The 15,490-nt window shown below is 44.1% G+C and overlaps 2 long non-coding RNA genes across 2 annotated transcripts; both read left to right on the forward strand.

Annotated features, from left to right (window-relative positions):
- The first annotated feature begins 618 nt into the window (after positions 1–618).
- LOC106612561 (uncharacterized) lies at positions 619–1,351 on the forward strand. The gene is made up of 2 exons (XR_001330319.3): positions 619–897; positions 1,010–1,351. It is a non-coding gene; the product is annotated as an uncharacterized LOC106612561 (long non-coding RNA).
- Positions 1,352–2,450: 1,099 nt separating this feature from the next.
- LOC123744728 (uncharacterized) lies at positions 2,451–14,243 on the forward strand. The gene is made up of 4 exons (XR_006771159.2): positions 2,451–2,560; positions 7,238–7,300; positions 12,699–13,052; positions 14,043–14,243. It is a non-coding gene; the product is annotated as an uncharacterized LOC123744728 (long non-coding RNA).
- Positions 14,244–15,490: the final 1,247 nt, after the last annotated feature.

The raw sequence follows: 15,490 nt of genomic DNA on the forward strand, positions 1-15,490 counted from the left end.
AGGTGAATGGATGATCTCTGCATGTGTGGTTCCCACCGTGAAGCATGGAGGAGGAGGTGTGATGGTAAGGGGGTGCTTTGCTTGTGACACTGTCTGATTTATTTAGAATTCAAGGCACACTTAACCAGCATGGCTACCACAGCCTTCTGCAGCGATACGGCATCCCATCTGGTTTGCACCTATTGGGGCTATCATTTGTTTTTTCAACAGGACAATGACCCAACACACCTCCAGGCTGTGTAAGGGCTATTTGACCAAGAAGGAGAGTGATGGAGTGCTGTATCAGATGACCTGGCATCCACAATCACCCGACCTCAACCCAATTGAGATGGTTTGGGATGAGTTGGACCGCAGAGTGAAGGAAAAGCAGCCAACAAGTGCTCAGCATATGTGGGAACTCCTTCAAGACTGTTGGACAAGAATTCCAGGTGAAGCCGGTTAAGAGAATGCCAAGAGTGTGCAAAACTGTCATCAAGGCAAAGGGTGGCTACTTTGAAGAATCTAAAATATAAAATATATTTTGATTTGTTTAACACTTTTTTGGTTGCTTCATGTTTTCATGTGTTATTTCGTAGTCTTGATGTCTTCACTATTATTCTACAATGTAGAATATAGTAAAAAATAAAGCATAACTCTTGAATGAGTAGGTTTGTCCAAACCTTTGACTGGTACTGTATATTTTGATGTACTTGTCGTGACATAACTCTACTCTGAAATTATTTGCGTAGAATGTCCTTCAGTCAGCAAAACTGAAATTACACTTCTGCATAGAGCGTTTAAATAATTGTGACCAATCCCTATTCCTACCTTTCAACCACACCCTGGACATCATACAGGAGCTCCCAGTACAGAATCTAAAGCCAGCGGTGGTCAAGATCTACGACTACTACCAGCCGAGTAAGTTTATATCTAACCCTCACCAAGATGTATTTTTCCCTCTTATTTTTAGTAACATTTGGTTAACTTGTGTTCATTTACAGAGACTTACCTGTCTTATGGTTTTATTCAGGTGACCAGGCAGAGACAGAATATGTCTTCCCTTGCAAGTAGGGGTTACAAGCTGCTGTCCTATTTTAAATCTAGAATTATCGGTCATCCTTTATAGCTGACCCATATACTATACATGTACTATAAATTATTTTATTTAACTGAGTCAATATTCCTTTTACCTAAATGCTGGTCAGTTTGTTAAAGCATTCATTCCTTACATGTATCTATCTATCATTGTATTTACCCCTCTGCAGATATAAGAAGAATTACATTCACAGAGGTCACACCTGCAACCCCTGAGACATATTTTAAACTCTAAAGTAAACTATGTAACTGGAATTAAAGTTTTTCATTAACTCTATTCTTGAGCATTTTTTCCAGCGTTTTGCGTGTAGGTTTTGATGGAACTCATTGCTTGCCACAGTGTGACAAGGTGTAGGCTCAGGAGAAAAGGTGAATATTGAAAGGCTATATGTAAGACAGTGGGTCTCATCCTGGGGTACTAGTACCCGTTGGGGTACCTGGCCTATCCACAGGGGGTACTTGGGAAGACTTATGAGCAGAGCAATATGTGATTGGGGGTACAGTAAACAAAAAAGGTTGAGAACCACTGTTCTAGACCACATCAAAGGGCAAAAAAAACGATCCCTTCTGAAACAAATTATCACAGCTCTCTGCATCTTAACAAATACAATGTGCTGTTAATCGGTGTTGCCAAATATACAAAGGTGTGTGGGTCAATGCTCTTTCTCAATTTTGCAGGTTCTCATTTTTTTTCTTCCTCCATCTGTAATCATCATGGACCCCCTTTGGTAATAAAGGCGTGGTTGTCTTTTATTTCTCATCAGGGAATGGGATCCAGGAAATCCACTCACTCTAAATTCCATCAACAAGGGGATGTCCTGTCCTGATCAGACCCATAATGAGTCCTGGCTATAATCTCCATTATGAATTTCTCCTAATAATTTATTGAGCTAATGGTGTGGACAAGGTATGGAAAGATGTAGTCAAAAACACAAATCCATTTAGAGAAAGAGTAACAGAACAATTGAGAACACAAACAGATACACTCACAAAACAGATACAATAGAGCCCTGTTGTTGACAACACAGCTCACTAAATATAATAACAAATATATCAAAACCTATACTGAGAATTATGAACATGTGAGTACGCTGTGAAAAACCCTACTTTTGAAGAGCAGCAAGACTCTTCATGACCTAAAAATTGGGAAATTAAAAACGTCCTTGTTATGGGTTAACAAGTGTACCTGCTGAGCTGATATCAAGAAAGAGTATTCAATCACACTCCACTTTAGATGTCAATACAATACATCCTGTTTTTTTGCTCAGAGAAGATGCAACTCAAGCCCACTTGATTGGACAGTAGCTCTTTAAACCCCATCCCCCCCTCCCAACTCCTCTTATTTTTCCTCCTGCTCTCTTCATTTGTGCCCTGCCCAGCCTACAACAGTGATTCTCAGATTTCTGGGCTCTTATATTGCCATTGCTGAAGCAAGAACCACATTAACATCGAAGACAACCCTGAAATACAATCAACAGTGACAACGGTAAGATAATACATTTCCCACTTGAAATATTGCATGGAAATAAACCTGTTGAATGGAGGAACTGTCTTGGAAACACTCCAGCCAAACTCTAAACAATACAAAATGTTAACATGTACTCTTTGGGATCATAATACTATGGAAAACATGCTTTTCAGAGATGCTGTACAAGTAATAAATATAACTCATGGATAGCTATTCTATTTCCATTTTTAAATCCTCAAATGGGAAAAGACATGGAGATATTCACTGGTAACAAGCTTCCCAGCTCTGGTAATTTTTTAACATCATTTACAGTTTCTAGTGCCTTTGACTTCCTATCTATTTAATCCCGATTAGATAAACAATGGCAGGAATTCTTGAACGATTTGAAGATCAATAGATAAGAATATCACACCCAATTCAGTGGTTACTGTTAAGGGTAAAAGGAAATCAACTGTATTCTAACCAACATTTATTTTGGAACAATGTTGTCGATTTTCAAGAGTCCACAAGACAAGGAACACTGTTGCCTCTTGCAAAACAATAAATATGTTTTCAAAACGTAGTTCCCTTCTCAAAACACAAATACATTAATCAAAACTATTATACTGTCAAAATTGCTAATACATTCATCAAAAGAACACAACTGCCTGCAAAAAGATGACTGCAACCATACTTATCTTGGCGCAGACAAAACAGAAAGTTAGTCTGTCTTCAAAGATCCATGTAGATCAATACAGTTTCTTGGCAGTCACTAAATGATGATGATCAAAATTGGAACTAAAACTATCCAAAAGTTCACAATTATGGGCAGTTACTCCCCTTTTATGCATATTTCAAACAATTTCAGGAATCCCTGAGCTGACAAGGTAAAAATCTGTTCTGCCTCTGAACAAGGCAGTTAACCCACTGTTCCTAGGCTGTCATTGAAAATAAGAATTTGTTCTTAACTGACTTGCCTAGTTAAATAAAGGTCAAATAAAAATAAAATATTATTCCTGATTAAAAAAAATAAGCACATTGTGTGCAGGATTCATTCATTGGTATCATCACAATTGTAACGGCGTCGTAGGAAGTGGACCAAAATGCAGCGGGTACGTGAATGCTCATATTTACTTTATTACGAACACCACACAAAAACAACAAAACGAAACCACGAACAACAGCTAACAGTCCTGCAGGCTAAACATAGCAGCGCACAAATACAACTTCCCACAAAGGGACAGGTGAAACAGGGCTACCTAAGTATGACTCTCAATCAGCTACAACGATGTACAGCTGTTCCTGATTGAGAGCCATACCAGGCCAACACAAAGAAATACACAACATAGAAAACCATAGAAATACAAAACAAGAACATATCCCATTAAACCCCGAACCACATAAAACAAATACCCCCTGCCACGTTCTGACCAAACTACAATAACCAATAACCCCTTATACTGGTCAGGACGTGACAGTACCCCCCCCCCAAAGGTGCAGACCCCGGATGCACCTCACACAAAAATAAACACAAAATAAACCCCCCAAACTAAAGGGAGGGTGGCTGCCGACGGTTCCCGTGCTACACCCCCCCCCCCCCCCCCCCCCAATCCTCCTACTGTGGAGGTGGCTCAGGCTCTGGCCTTAGTCCCCCACCTAACCTGTCCACCCCCGCTGAATACCTCTGGCTGAGGCACGTCGCTGTAGACCTCGGGCAGACGGACGATTCTGGGAGCTCCGGACTGTAGGGCGACTCTGGCTGCGCCGGTTCCGGACTGTGGGCCGTCTCACTCGGTTCCGGACTGTGGGCCGTCTCACTCGGTTCCGGACTGTGGGCCGTCTCACTCGGTTCCGGACTGTGGGCCGTCTCACTCGGTTCCGGACTGTGGGCCGTCTCACTCGGTTCCGGACTGTGGGCCGTCTCACTCGGTTCCGGACTGTGGGCCGTCTCACTCGGTTCCGGACTGTCGTCGGAAGTTCTGGACGGGGCACAATCGTCGGAAGCTCTGGACGGGGCACTGTCGTCGGAAGCTCTGGACGGGGACTTCGCACTGAACGCCTGTTGCGTGGGGCTGGTAGTGGAGGTACCAGACTGGAGACACGCACCCCAAGGCTAGTGCGGGGAGCAGGAACAGGACGAGTTGGACTGGGCTGACGCACTGGAGGCCTGGTGCGTGGTGCTGGCTTTGGATGTGCCAGACTGGAAACACGCACCTCAGGGCTAGTGCGAGGAGCAGGAACAGGACGAGTTGGACTGGGCTGACGCACTGGAGGCCTGGTGCGTGTTGCTGGCTTTGGATGTGCCAGACTGGAAACACACACCTCAGGGCTAGAGCGAGGAGCGGGAACAGGATACACTGGGCCGTGAAGGCGCACTGGCGGTCTTGAGCGCAGTACTGGCACCACCCTTACTGGCTGGATGCCCGCTTCCCCCTGGCAAATGCGGGGTGCTGGCACCGCGCACACCGGCCTGTGAATGCTCAGCCTCGACGCCGTGCGCATCACCCCATAGCACGGGGCCTGACCAGTAACAAGCTGCCTCCGATAAGCACGGGGAGTTGGCTTGGGGCTTAACCCTGGCCCAGCCAAACTACCCGTGTGCCCCCCCCAAAAAATATATTTATTGGGGCTGCCTCTCATGCATCCTACGTTGGGCCCGCTCTTCGCTCCACTTTCGTCGTTCCTCCCTCGCTGTCTCCACCTGTTTCCATGGCAGGGTCTTGTCCCCTGCCATTACCTCTTCCCATGTCCAAAATGTCCTCCACTCCCTTCTCTCCCTGGCCCAGGATCCTTCCTCTTCCTGGGCCCGCGGCTTGGTCCGTTGGTGGTGGGAAGTTCTGTAACGGCCGTCGTAGGAAGTGGACCAAAATGCAGCGGGTACGTGAATGCTCATATTTACTTTATTACGAACACCACACAAAAACAACAAAACGAAACCACGAACAACAGCTAACAGTCCTGCAGGCTAAACATAGCAGCGCACAAATACAACTTCCCACAAAGGGACAGGTGAAACAGGGCTACCTAAGTATGACTCTCAATCAGCTACAACGATGTACAGCTGTTCCTGATTGAGAGCCATACCAGGCCAACACAAAGAAATACACAACATAGAAAACCATAGAAATACAAAACAAGAACATTACCCAAAAACCCCGGAACACATAAATCAAACACCCCTCTTACATAAATACATATCCCATTAAACCCCGAACCACATAAAACAAATACCCCCTGCCACGTCCTGACCAAACTACAATAACCAATAACCCCTTATACTGGTCAGGATGTGACAACAATACTATTCTATGTATTCAGTACATAGCCTGGATTGTTCATATTTTTGTAGACTTTCCATTTGCGTACAAAACACAATCCACAAAAGAAATAAGGAAGGTGAATCACAGTAGATTGGTGGCACCTTAATTGAGGAGGACGGCCTTGTGGTAATGGCTGGAGTGGTATATATGGAATGGTATCAAATACGTCAAACACATGGTTTGATACCATTCCATCTGCGCCGTTCCAGCCATTATTATGAGCCGCCCTCTCCTCAGTAGCCTCCACTGAGGTGAATACAATGGAGAAACATATATGCCTCAATCTACACTAAAATAATGGAAGGTCACAATGTTGGAGAGTATAACTTAGGAGTAACCCAAAGTTATGTAGAAGTAACCCAACTTCATTCTCTGCATGTCCGCAATATTGTAAAATATCATACATTGCTGTTCTGCTATAGATACATTTCAACAGAGATCCAAAAATTATTTGTACGCGATTGAGAAAAATTGTAAGACTAGGACAGCTGTAGTCAATGTTGGATACAGTAATGCATTGTTGACCCAACCACCATGTAGGCTCATGGGGGTTACTCAATCACCTGTGGACTACCCGTCTGGTCTACTGCAACTCGCTGTTGGCTGGGTTCCCCTCTTGTGCCATCAAACCAATGCAACTTATCCAGAATGCTGCAGCACTCCTGCTTTTCAACCTTCCTAAGTTCTCTCATGTCAGCCCGCTCCTCTGCACACTCCACTGGCTTCAAGTCGAAGCTCGCATCCACTACAAGACCATGGTGCTTACCTACGGAACAGAAAGAGGAACTGCCCCTCCCTTCAGGCTATGCTCAAACCCTTCACCCCAACCCAAGCACTCCGTTCTGCCACCTCAGGTATCTTGGCACTCCCACCCCTAAAGGAGGGCAGATCCCGCTCAGCCCAGTCCAAGCTCTTCTCTGTCCTGGCACCCCAATGGTGGAACCAGATTCCCCCTGAAGCTAGGACAGCAGAGTCCCTGCCCATCTTTCAAAAACATCTGAAACCCTACCTCTTCAAACAGTATCTTAAATAATCCTCCTCACCCCACCCCTCCCCCTTCTAGTTCTAACTCTACTGATAGCTACTTTATTGAGGAAAAATGTACTTTCTATGCCTGTGATTTGTGGTTGTCCCACCTAGCTATCTTAAGATGAATGCACTGTAAGTCGCTCTGGATAATAGCGTCTGCTAAATGACTAAAATGTAAATAGATAGATATTCAGACTTATAGTCAGGATTATGGGGATAGCTTCAACTTGCCTTCAACCTTGTGATGGGTGGAAATGTTGCCCCATGCTCAGACCTATCCAATTGTTTCAGAGTTCAGATCTACAGGTAGTTCCTAGAGGTCAGGCTAGAGTTGTAATTCAGAACCAGTGTGTTTTATCTCCCACAGAGCAACACTGGGGCGTCGGGAACATGTTCCTCTTTTCCACAACACTTCTCTTCCTGTTTCTGGGTGGGTAAGCTAGGAAGCTCCAGACCAGTGCTGCACGCACAACAAGCTCATAAATCAGGAGAATCCCTGTAATCAAATCTGTCTGCTGATTTAATTACCTCGCTAGATGCATGTTGGACTTTGTCATGCTTTTCTTTTTTCTCCACTTGTTAAATTCATATAAAGACATTATTTCATATAAAGATACATACGTTCTCTTTGCATCACATTTATACCTGTAGGGGGGCTTTTAGAAATGTCAGGCTTTCACATGCACACTATAACAAGTAATGTGATGAAGGAGGACTGTTTGTTACATTCTCTTAAAGGGACATTACACTTTCAAATCAAAGTTTGTCAGATGTTTTCAGAGCTCCAAAGTAGTCTAATGTCAAGACAAAACCATTTCCCACAACATTGGCTGAGTGTAGATCCACCTATATGCCTCCACCCTAAGTGAGTGGAAAAGATAGGCACTGAATAAAACCAGAGAATTAGATGGTGCTTATCTTTTCCATTCATTTGGGATTGAGGCATATAGCGGGATCTTCACAACAGATGGTCTAGGGTGCTGACATGCAGTACAAGTAAAAAGTTTGGACACACCTACTCATTCAAGGGTTTTTCTTTATTTTTACAATTTTCTACATTGTACAATAATAGTGAAGACGTTTTCAAAGCTGAGGAGGTCACTTCTAGTGGATTGTGTTGATACTAAAGATGGCCATGTTTTAACGTACTTGACATGGGTGAGACCAAAACCACCCATCAGTTTGAAACAGTGTACATAGTACTCGCAATGGAATTCATTTGAAATAATATATACAGTACCAGTCAAAAGTTTGGACACACGTACTCATTCCAGGGTTTTTCTTTATTTTTACATTTTCTACATTGTAGAATAATAGTGAAGACGACATCAAAACTAAACTCAGCAAAAAAAGAAATGTCCCTTTTTCAGGACCCGTTCTTTCAAAGATAATTCGTAAAAATCCAAATAACTTCACAGATCTTCATTGTAAAGGGCTTGAACACTGTTTCCCATGCTTGGTCAATGAACCATAAACAATGAATGAACATGCACCTGTGGAACGGTCGTTAAGACACTAACAGCTTTACAGACGGTAGGCAATTAAGGTCACAGTTCTGAAAACTTAGAGGACACTAAAGAAGCCTTTCTACTGAGTCTGAAAAACACCAAAAGAAAGATGCCCAGGGTCCCTGCTCATCTGCGTGAACGTGCCTTAGGCATGCTGCAAGGAGGCATGAGGACTGCAGATGTGGCCAGGGAAATAAATTGCAATGTCCGTACTGTGAGACGCCTAAGACAGCGCTACAGGGAGACAGGACAGACAGCTGATCGTCCTCGCAGTGGCAAACCACGTGTAACAACACCTGCACAGGATCGGTACATCCAAACATCACACCTGCGAGACAGGTACAGGATGGCAACAACAACTGCCCAAGTTACACCAGGAACGCACAATCCCTCCATCAGTGCTCAGACTGTCCACAATAGGCTGAGAGAGGCTGGACTGAGGGCTTGTAGGCCTATTGTAAGGCAAGTCCTCACCAGACATCCCCGGCAACAACGTCGCCTATGGGCACAAACCCACCGTCGCTGGACCAGACAGGACTGGCAAAAAGTGCTCTTCATTGACGAGTCGCGGTTTTGTCTCACCAGGGGTAATGGTCGGATTTGCGTTTATTGTCAAAGGAATGAGCGTTACACCGAGGCCTGTACTCTTTTCTTTAAAAAATATTTAAATTAAAAAATATATATATATTTCACCTTTATTTAACCAGGTAGGCAAGTTGAGAACAAGTTCTCATTTACAACTGCGACCTGGCCAAGATAAAGCAAAGCAGTGTGACACAGACAACAACACAGAGTTACACATGGAGTAAACAATAAACAAGCCAATAACACAATAAACAAGTCAATGACACAGTAGAAAAAAAAGAAAGTCTATATACAGTGTGTGCAAAAGGCATGAGGAGGTAGGCAATAAATATGCCATAGGAGCGAATAATTACAATTTAGCAGATTAACACTGGAGTGATAAATGAGCATATGATGATGTGCAAGTAGAAATACTGGTGTGCAAAAGAGCAGAAAAGTAAATCAAATAAAAGCAGTATGGGGATGAGGGATGTATATTGGGTGGGCAATTTACAGATGGACTATGTACAGCTGCAGCGATCGGTTACCAGCTCAGGTAGCTGATGTTTAAAGTTGGTGAGGGAAATAAAAGTCTCTAACTTCAGCAATTTTTGCAATTCGTTCCAGTCACTGGCAGCAGAGAACTGGAAGGAAAGGTGGCCAAATGAGGTGTTGGCTTTGGGGATGATCAGTGAGATATACCTGCTAGAACGTGTGCTACGGGTGGGTGTTGTTATCGTGACCAGTGAACTGAGATAAGGCGGAGCTTAACCTAGCATAGACTTATAGATGACCTGGAGCCAGTGGATCTGGCTACGAATATGTAGCGAGGGCCAGCCGATTAGAGCATACAGGTCGCAGTGGTGGGTGGTATAAGGTGATTTGGTAACAAAACGGATGGCACTGTGATAGACTGCATCCAGTTTGCTGAGTAGAGTAATGGAAGCTATTTTGTATATGACATCGCCGAAGTCGAGGATCGGTAGGATAGCCAGTTTTACTAGGATAAGTTTGGCGGCATGAGTGAAGGAGGCTTTGTTGCGAAATAGAAAGCCGATTCTAGATTTGATTTTGGATTGGAGATGTTTAATATGAGTCTGGAAGGAGAGTTTACAGTCTAACCAGACACCTAGGTATTTATAGTTGTCCACATATTCTAGGTCGGAACCGTCCAGGGTGGTGATGCTAGTCGGGCGGGCTGGTGCGGGCAGCGAATGGTTGAAAAGCATGCATTTGGTTTTACTAGCGTTTAAGAGCAGTTGGAGGCCACGGAAGGAGTGTTGTATGGCATTGAAGCTCGTTTGGAGGTTTGTTAGCACAATCGAGCGGGATCGATTTGGAGGTGGAGGGTCCATCATGGTCTGAGGCGGTGTGTCACAGTATCATCGGACTGAGCTTGTTGTCATTGCAGGCAATCTCAATGCTGTGCGTTACAAGGTAGACATCCTCCTCCCTCATGGGGTACCCTTCCTGCAGGCTCATCCTGACATGACCCTCCAGCATGACAATGCCACCAGCCATACTGCTCGTTCTGTGCATGATTTCCTGCAAGACAGAAATGTCAGTGTTCTGCCATGGCCAGCGAAGAGCCCGGATCTCAATCCCATTGAGCACGCCTGGGACCAGTTGGATCGGAGGGTGAGGGCTAGGGACATTCCCCCCAGAAATGTCCGGGAACTTGCATGTGCCTTGGTGGAAGAGTGGGGTAACATCTCACAGCAAGAACTGGCAAATCTGGTGCAGTCCATGAGGAGGAGATGCACTGCAGTACTTAATGCAGCTGATGGCCACACCAGATACTGACTGTTACTTTTGATTTTGACCCCGCTTTGTTCAGGGACACATTATTCTATTTCTGTTAGTCACATGTCTGTGGAGCAGGTTCAGTTTATGTCTCAGTTGTTGAATCTTATGTTCATACAAATATTTATTTGTTAAGTTTGCTGAAAATAAACGCAGTTGACAGTGAGAGAGGTTTCTTTTTTTTTGCTGAGTTTATGAAATGACAAATATGGAATCATGTAGTAACCAAAAAAGTATTAAACAAACCAAAATATATTTTAGATTCTTCAAAGTAGCCACCCTTTGCCTTGATGACAGCTTTGCACACTCTTGGCATTCTCTCAACCAGCTTCATGAGGTAGTCACCTAGAATGCATTTCAATTAACAGGTATGCCTTGTTCAATGTTAATTTCTGGAATTTCTTTCCTTCTTAATACGTTTGAGCCAATCAGTTGTGTTGTGACAAGGTAGGGGTGGTATACAGAAGACCAAGTCCATATTAAGGCAAGAACAGCTCAAATAAGCAAAGAGAAATTACAGACCATCATTACTTTAAGACATGAAGGTCAGTCAATCCGGAAAGTTTCTTCAAGTGCAGTAGCAAAAACCATCAAGAGCTAAGATATAACTGGCTCTCCACAGGAAAGGAAGACCCAGAGTTACCTATGCTGCAGAGGATAAGTTCATTAGAGTTACCAGCCTCAGAAATTGCATCCCAAATAAATGCTTCATAGATTTCAAGTAAAAGACACATCTCAACATCAAATGTTCAGAGGAGACTGTGTGAATCAGACCTTCATTTTTTATTTAATTTAACTAGGCAAGTCAGTTATGAACAAATTCTTATTTTACAATGACAGCCTACATCAGCCAAACCCGGACAATGCTAGGCCAATTGTGCCCCACCCTATGGGACTCCCGATCACAGCAGGTTATAATACAGCCCAGGATCGAACCACGGTCTGTAGTGACACCTCTAGCACTGAGATGCAGGGCCTTAGACCACTGCACCACTTAGGAGCCCCCTGGTTGAATTGCTGCAAAGAAACCACTACTAAAGGACACCAATAAGAAGAAGTGACTTGCTTGGGCCAAGAAACACAATGGACAATAGACTGGGGGAAATCTACCCTTTGTCTGATGAGTCCACATTTTTGTGTGAGACGCAGAGAAGGTGAACGGATGATCTCTGTATATGTGGTTCCCACTGTGAAGCATGGAGGAGGAGGTGTGGGGTGCTTTGCTGGTGACACTGTCTGTGATTTTTTTTAGAATTCAAGACACACTTAACCAGCATGGCTACCACAGCATTCTGCAGTGATACGCCATCCTATCTGGTTTGCGCTTAGTGGGAATATCATTTGTTTTTCAACAGGACAATGACCCAACACACCTCCAGGCTGTGTAAGGGCCATTTGACCAAGGAGAGTGATGGAGTGCTGTATCAGATGACCTGGCCTCCACAATCACCTGACCTCAACCCAATTGAGATGGTTTGGGATGAGTTGGACCGCAGAGTGAAGGAAAAGCAGCCAACAAGTGCTTAGCATATGTGGGAACTCCTTCAAGACTGTTGGAAAAGCATTCCAGGTGAAGCTGGTTAAGAGAATGCCAAGAGTGTGCAAAGCTGTCATCAATGCAAAGGGTAGCTACTTTGAAAGTGTTTAACACTTTTTTGGTTACTCCATGATTCCATATGTGTTATTTAATAGTTTTGATGTCTTCACTATTATTCTACAATGTAGAAAATAGTCAAAATAAAGAAAGAACATTGAATGAGTAGGTGTGTCCAAACTTTTTACTGGTACTGTATGTATCTCAACATTAGTCTACTTTTGAGGTCTAAAAACATCGGACAAACTTTCATTTATGAGTGAAATGTTCCTTGAACCTTTTACTGTATCAACACATGGAGTTGTTATTAAAACCAAATGAAGCAGTATTGTAAGTCTTTGTATGTCTTGTACTTTCAGTCACCTGTTCACCAGAGAAGAAAGGCGATTTTGGAAAACTTACTGCCTGTATCACTGAAAACAACAGCCTCATGTTGGAATGCGAGTACCCACCATGTCCAGAGTCACCGCCCTTTGATTGTGACTTCCTCACCACAGAGGACGGGGTCCTGTTGGGGAGCTCTCACAACAACTTTCAGATGACAAATGACTCAACCTTTCACATTACAGCAAAAGGTCGGTGTCGGCTTATTCTCATTGGCCATGCCCTAACTCATTTCAACGAGATAAAGAGTTATAACTGTACTTTGATACGGAGAGGTAGAGAAGAGAGGAAGAACATCACTATAAACTACATAAACCCCCAGAAAAAACGTGAGTATCAATCAAAAGAATACATAAATACAGGTGAAATTACTTATAGACCTACAGGTAACTGCCAAAATAATGGAAACACTTGAGTAAATGAGGGATACAAAGTATTTTGAAAGCAGGTGCTTCCAAACAGGTGTGGTATCTGAGTTAATTAAGCAATTATCATCCCATCATGCTTAGGGTCATGTTTAAAATTGCTGCGCAGGACATTATTTTGGCTATCATGGCTATGCCCCCATAGGATAGCAATGCCCCCATCCATAGGGTACGAGTGGTCACTGAATGGTTTGATGAGCATGAAAACGATGTAAGCAATATGCCATGGCCGTCTCAATCATCAGATCTCAACCCAATTGGATTCCTATGGGAGATTCTGGAGCAGCGCTTGAGACAGCGTTTTCCACCACTATCAACAAAACACCAAATTATGGAATTTCTCATGGAAGAATGGTATCATATCCATCCAATAGAGTTGCAGACACTTGTAGAATCTATGCCAAGGTGCATTGAAGCTGTTCTGGCTCGTGATGGCCGAACGCCCTTACGACACTTTATGTTGGTGTTTCCTTTATTTTGGCAGTTACCTGTATTTGCCTTTTGAAGCAATGCCAGCTACGTTATGACATTGTATAATAAGACAAAAATGTATGTCAGTGGATAAAAAAAAAACGCTATTCCAGTCTTATGGACAAAGTTCATAAGATCTCTATTTCAAATATATTTCTGAAATCTAGCATGACCTGCATGCATTCCTATGTATTGTCAAAAGGCACATATGACTGGGGAAAGTTGCAATGCAGCCCTATAAGCTTGATGAAATTAGGTGGATAAAAACAAACGATGATAGCTGAGTGGAAAAAACACCAATGTCCACTATATAACAGGAACACAGATTAGACCTACCGCTGAAGAGAGAACTCATCCTGACAATATTCCTCAAGTGGATGACTTTGTACATGTTAATGAACACAATAACCTTCCTCTCCCCAGAACACATCAAACCTTGCTCTACCATGGGGTGGATGTTGCATCAAGCTCCCACCCTGCTATGGCCTGTGGTATTCATGTCACTGTGGAAGATCCTCTCCTGAATGCACAACCTACCCTTACAAGCTGAAGCTCAACTCTGTCTGAATTAGGCCACTCTGTACAATTCATGACATGACAAATAAAAATGAAATATAAATAATTTGCCTTCCTGTGGCCTTATTTAAAATAAAACAATCAACATTTAGAGTGATTTTCTGTTGAGTAGATTATTGTAAATCTTGCCATATAGGCCTAGTGAATCCCTCACTCTCAAACAGACAACCTCAGTGACTCCAGTCTGTTCTAACATAATCCAGTGGCGGACTTAGGCATAGGCAACATGGGCAGCCACCCAGGGCGGCATCTTGTCGGGGACGGCACGGGGCGCCTGCACAAAAACATTTGGAATGGTGACATTTGCACGATCGGTTTTCTATCGTTCATTTGCACGTCACGTCAATGATATCATTTACATTTACATTTAAGTCATTTAGCAGACGCTCTTATCCAGAGCGACTTACAAATTGGTGCATTCACCTTATGATATCCAGTGGAACAACCACTTTACAATAGTGCATCTAAATCTTTTAAGGGGGGGGGGGGGGGTTAGAAGGATTACTTTATCCTATCCTAGGTATTCCTTAAAGAGGTGGGGTGTCAGGTGTCTCCGGAAGGTGGTGATTGACTCCGCTGTCCTGGCGTCGTGAGGGAGCTTGTTCCACCATTGGGGTGCCAGAGCAGCGAACAGTTTTGACTGGGCTGAGCGGGAACTGTGCTTCCTCAGAGGTAGGGGGGCCAACAGGCCAGAGGTGGATGAACGCAGTGCCCTTGTTTGGGTGTAGGGCCTGATCAGAGCCTGAAGGTATGGAGGTGCCGTTCCCTTCACAGCTCCGTAGGCAATCACCATGGTCTTGTAGCGGATGCGAGCTTCAACTGGAAGCCAGTGGAGAGAGCGGAGGAGCGGGGTGACGTGAGAGAACTTGGGAAGGTTGAACACCAGACGGGCTGCGGCGTTCTGGATGAGTTGTAGGGGTTTAATGGCACAGGCAGGGAGCCCAGCCAACAGCGAGTTGCAGTAATCCAGACGGGAGATGACAAGTGCCTGGATTAGGACCTGCGCCGCTTCCTATGTGAGGCAGGGTCGTACTCTGCGAATGTTGTAGAGCATGAACCTACAGGATCGGGTCACCGCCTTGATGTTAGTGGAGAACGACAGGGTGTTGTCCAGGATCACGCCAAGGTTCTTAGCACTCTGGGAGGAGGACACAAGGGAGTTGTCAACCGTGATGGCGAGATCATGGAACGGGCAGTCCTTCCCCGGGAGGAAGAGCAACTCCGTCTTGCCGAGGTTCAGCTTGAGCTGGTGATCCGTCATCCACACTGATATGTCTGACAGACATGCAGAGATG

Source organism: Salmo salar, chromosome 09 (genome assembly GCF_965601325.2).
Source record: "Salmo salar chromosome 09, fSalSal1, whole genome shotgun sequence".
NCBI lineage: Eukaryota > Metazoa > Chordata > Actinopteri > Salmoniformes > Salmonidae > Salmo > Salmo salar.